Genomic DNA, 5,558 nt, shown 5'->3' on the forward strand with positions numbered 1-5,558 from the left:
GTCCACCATGCACAGTCAGCTAGTTTGACAGGCTATGTACGTCGTTTGCGTTTTGTTCTCTCTTCTCTGCCCCCTCTCGTTTGGTTGGCTGGAAACTCCACTCAGACGAATGGACACTGTTTTTTGCTCTCATGTGTCATCCTCTCTTTTTTTCTTTTTTTTTGCGAGGGTAAAAGGATTTTTATTCCAGAGTGATAGTGATACAATCAAGTGGCACAAGTTCCTCCACACAAGGTGGACTCCTACCTAGCCATACAGCAGTTGTATTCTCCGTACGACTATAACACGCCAGCCAATCTGCAACCCTATTCTGAACCCGATTAATCTTCAACGGAATAAATTCCCTTTCACCCATGAGACGATGGATCTCAGCAACTAGATGTCCATAAGCGGAGCGGGACTGTCCCCTGTCAATGAACGTAGAGCTTCAGAGGAATCGGATTGAACGATCACCGGTTCTTCCGAGTGTTGGATAGCCAAGGCCATGCCTTGCATTAATGCATGAATCTCAGCCTCCAGAGCGTCGTTGCAATTGAAGATGCATCTGTAAGCTGCAAAAATAACACTCCCATCGGAACGTCGCAGAATCATTCCCGCGGCCGCCGACCCGTCAGAACGATGAAACGCTCCATCTACTGATAAGGCCACTCGCCCCACTGGAGGCTTCGGCCATGGCTGTGGTGTAGCTTCGGGTCTTTGTTGTACCGGGGCTTCCTCCCTCATTGGCATCTTTCCTTTCATGATCTCCTCGGTCGTATATTTCCGGGCCTGGTGTAGAGAAGACATGTAGCTTTGCAAGTACTCCGTTGTCACCTCCACTGATGGCACTGGTTTACCATGAGTCAAGTCAGACCGTAAGGACCATATCCTCCAGATTAACATGATAATACAATCTCGCATATGATCATGACAGTTCAGCAGAAGGTTTAGCAACCACTCAGCGCCGGATTCCTGTATTACCGCAGGTTTAGGAAGCTCCCAAACCTGGCTCATCGCCATCCAGAGCTGACGAGCATGCCCGCATGTGACCAGCGTGTGGAAGCTCGACTCTTTCTCCGTCCCACACAGAGGACATGTATCCCGCGTAATGTGTCGATATTTCTTGCATGCGTTCGTCGCCAGTGCTTTGGATACAGCTTTCCAGGCAAGGATGCGCATCTTCAGAGGAACTTTGGCCTCCCAAACCCTTCGCCATATCGGGCGCTGGCCGTCGGGCGAGGCGCTTGATGCGCTCATACCCATGTATGTAAGGCCAGTAGCTAGCCGGTACGCACTCTTCACAGTGAACCTTCCACTCTTCTCCGGGAACCAAGCGAGAAAGTCTTGGCCCCTGTTAGGAGATGTACGGATCTTCACAATTTCTCGGACATCCATATCCCAAAAGTATTGCCGTAAACACTGCACATTCCAGGCACCAGACTCCTCGAGAAAATCTGCTACCCAACTATACCTGCATGTACCCTTCGGGGTGATGGGCCTAAAGTCATGCCCTCTCGGGATCCATGCGTCTCTCCAAGTTTTAATCAAGGATCCATCTCCTACCCTCCAGATCAGCCCTTTCTTGAGTAGCTCCAGACCATGTGTGATGCCTCTCCACACAGCCGACGACGATGTAGGGAACACAGTGTCTAATAAGTTCCCATTAGGATAATACTTAGCCCGGAGCAATCGGGCACATAAGCTATCAGGGCTATCCAATAATCTCCATGCTTGTTTAGCAAGCAAGGCTTGGTTAAAAGCTCTCATGTCTCGAAAGCCCATACCACCCATACTCTTGGTAGCATCATCTTTTCCCAACTAAGCCATGCCATCTTCCTTTTGCCTTTCTCCACCCCCACCAATATTGTCTCATCATCTGTGTGAGATCATCACACACCGAGGCAGGGAGGCGGAAAACACTCATGACATAGGTTGGTATTGCTTGCGCAACTGCCTTTATCAAGATCTCCTTGTTGCCTGACGAGACGTACTGCTCGCTCCAGTCAACAAGCCTCTTCCGTAGTCTTTCTTGAGTAGTCTCAAACTACCCTTTGTGCATTCTCCCTTCCGGGACTGGTAAGCCCAAATACTTAGGCTCAAAAACCTGCTGAGTAATCTCCAGAATATGTTTCACTTCATCCGCCACCGACTGCATGCAATTATCGGAAAAAAGGATGGAACACTTCCCTGGGTTGATAAGTTGACCCGTCGCTGAGGTGTATGTGTTCAATAAACCTTTAATAATGCTTGCCTACTGGGCTGACGCTTCAAAGAGTAACATGGTGTCATCCGCAAACAGTAAATGAGAAATCACCGGTGCACCCCGGCAAATGGATACCCCTCTCAAGTCCCCATTGTTAACTGAATTTGAGATCAGAGATGACAGAGCATCAGCAACAAATAAGAATAAGAAAGGGGACAGTGGATCACCTTGCCTCAAGCCCCTAGAAGGGGTAAATGATTCTAGTATTCTCCCGTTGAGCTTCACCGAATATTTAATCGATTTCACACACGCCATAATCCATGCGATCCACTCATCTGCAAAGCCCCATTTACGCAGGGCTTGCTCCAAAAACTCCCAATCCACGCGGTCGTAGGCCTTTGAAAGATCAAGTTTGTAGGCGCACTCCGCCGGTCTGTTTTGCCTCAGTGACTGTATATGATGTATGCACTCAAAGGCAATGATAGAATTGTCAGAAATCAGACGACCGGGAATAAAGGCACTTTGATTTTCACTAATCAGATCTCCAAGTATAGGCCGAAGCCGGTTGGTGAGACACTTTGAGACAATTTTGTACAATACGTTACATAAACTAATCGGTCTAAAATCCTTGAGCTCCTTTGGGTGTGGAACTTTCAGGATAAGAATGATAGCCGTGTCATTTACCCCGTCCGGCATTACTCATGATTGAAAGAATTCCAATACTGCAGCCACTATCTCTGTCCTCAGCACCCCCCAGTTTCTCTGATAAAACCTTGCCGGCAGCCCATCCGTACCTGGCACCTTGATAGGGCCAATTTGAAAGAGCGCAGTAGACACCTCTTCTTCGGAAAAGGGGGAACAGAGTTTATCATTCATGGCTTCGGTAACTTTAGGTGCAATACCCCTCAACACCTCCCCTGGCGAGAGCGTCGGATCTTTGGTATATACCTCCTTGAAGTAAGAGGTCGCCATACGTTCCATCTCAGACGGGACGGTACACCACATGCCATTCTCACGACGGAGGCGCTGTATAAAGTTACATCGTGCACGCCACACTGCCCGCCGGTGCAGGTATGCCGTGTTCCTTTCCCCCTCCTTTAACCACTCGATCCTCGACCTCTGAAGCCATAACATTTCCTCTCTATATAGTAATTCATCCAAGGCATGCATCTTTTGTCTAATCAATGCCCTGTCAGCATCCCGTAGTTGTAGGTCCGCGAGTTCTCCTCTAAGTTTCTCGATCTCTGAGGAGACATGGCCGAAGTTTTTCTTACTCCAAGCCCGCAGTTCAGTCATCATTGCTTTGAGGGCATCCCGTACTGCCCCCAAATTCCCGTCCGGTTTACTCCTCCTCCATCTGTTCTCAATCACCGTCGGTAGCGCAGGAGATCGCTCCCACATAATCTCGTACCGCGGTGACGCCCTTGTTTTTGGTACCTCATCATGTGCCACCCGTATGAAAACTGGACAATGGTCCGAGCATGACGACGCCAAATGCACCAATTGTGAGAACGGGAAAAGCTCTCTCCATGCTTCATCCGCGCATGCTCTGTCAAGCCGGACCCTGACATTACCACCCCCAACCTGGCCGTTATCATATGTGAAAGGAGTCCCGATAAACCCTAGGTCCATTAGTTCACACGACAGCAAGCAATCACGAAACAGTTGTATTTGTGTCTCGGAACGCTGCGTATGCGAAGTGCTCGTGTTGCCGCATTGCCTCATTGAAATCCCCACAAACTAACCATGGTTCTGCAGAAATTGCTCTAAGGCTTGAAAGTAAGCTCCACATACGATGCCGATTTTCTGTCCTTGGTTCACCGTACACATACGTTGTTCTCCAAGACCTATCATTTGTCCTATCAACGATCCGCACGTCTATAAACCGTGCACACGAGTCCAGAACCGTGACTTGAAGATTCTCATCCCAATATAGCGCAAGGCCCCCACTGAGGCCATCGCTAGAAACTCCCGCAAAACCCTTCAATCTTAGCTTCCACTTAAGTTTCTCCATCTTACTAGAGGCTTGCCTAGTTTCAGAAAGGAAGACAAGCCCCGGGGAATTGGCTTTATAGAGGGCCAAAACCTCACGAACTGTCCGGCGGTCCCCCCCCGGCAGTTCCAGATTAGTGAACTCATTGTGCCCGACGGTCCTCCTCGAAGGAGACCGCCGATCTATTATCTTCAGAATCCACTTTGGCACGCTTGCTGCCAGTACTACTGCTGGGTGACTTATTACCGCCACCATCTTCTCCTCTACCCAGAGTCAGGGCGAGGGTCTCTCCCTTCGCTGTTTGTGCTTTAGTAGTAGCTGTGTCCACATCATCCAATGCCAACCTCTTCCTGGCTGTGTTGTCAATCCTTTTCCCTGATTGCGGTATTTTTGAGGGGCTGGAGGCCGTATCCATGACCTCAGGATCAACAGCAACATTCCCTGATTTTTGGCTCGGCTTGGGTGTATGGTTGTATCCACCCCCCGATCATACGCTCCCTCGTTCCTCTATTTATTTGGACCATCTGCATACAACCATGCCCCAAATTTCTTACTTTTCTCATCATGGATCCCTGACCCACATTCCTTGTACTCGTGGCCAATGATGCCACAAACGCTGCAAAAGCGAGCTAGTTTCTCATATCTTACTAGAAAAACTTGGCGCTCCTTGCCTCTGATAATACTCACAAACTTGGTCAAGGGCAGACGCACGTCATGGCGCACCCTGATTCGAACATAGTCACCGCGAACATTGCCGTTCAACCTCATATCCAAAATCTCCCCTGAATTCCTCAACAGATGCTCAACAATGTTTACTTTGCAGAATCCCTCTGGAAGTTTATGTATCTGAAGCCAGACTGGCATAAAAAACATTGGTACCTCTTCTGCCTTAGTGAATCCATCATATGGACATATCAAAACCGCCAAGTTCCTGAACAGCCACGACCCCTGATCGAGCATGCGTTCATAGTCGCCGAGGCAGGATGCCTGAACGACAAACAGTTTGGGGCCGGCTGGACGAAATCTTACTTGTTGCGCCGGGTTCCAGGCCGCGCCGGGTTCCAGGCCGCGCACATGTTCCAGGATCCGTACGGTAGGGGATCGATAGTTGGTTGGGTAGGAAACTCGCGGACGGGAGATCGCCAGCGAGGAGATGAAACCCTAGCCTCCTCTAGGGGAAAAAACTAATCTAATATTGCTGCACTAGCAGTATCCTCTCTTTTTTCCTACACATACGTGCCACTATTCTCCTAGTCGCGTTAAGAGCATCTCCAGCCGTTCCCCCGAAAGCCCCCCTAGAGGCCATTTTTTTATCGTCGGCGACCAATTTCCCCTCCAGTCGTGCCCCCAAGTTTCCAAATAGCACCGGATTTGGCCAGATTT

The sequence above is a fragment of the Triticum aestivum genome, chromosome 5B (genome assembly GCF_018294505.1).
Source record: "Triticum aestivum cultivar Chinese Spring chromosome 5B, IWGSC CS RefSeq v2.1, whole genome shotgun sequence".
NCBI lineage: Eukaryota > Viridiplantae > Streptophyta > Magnoliopsida > Poales > Poaceae > Triticum > Triticum aestivum.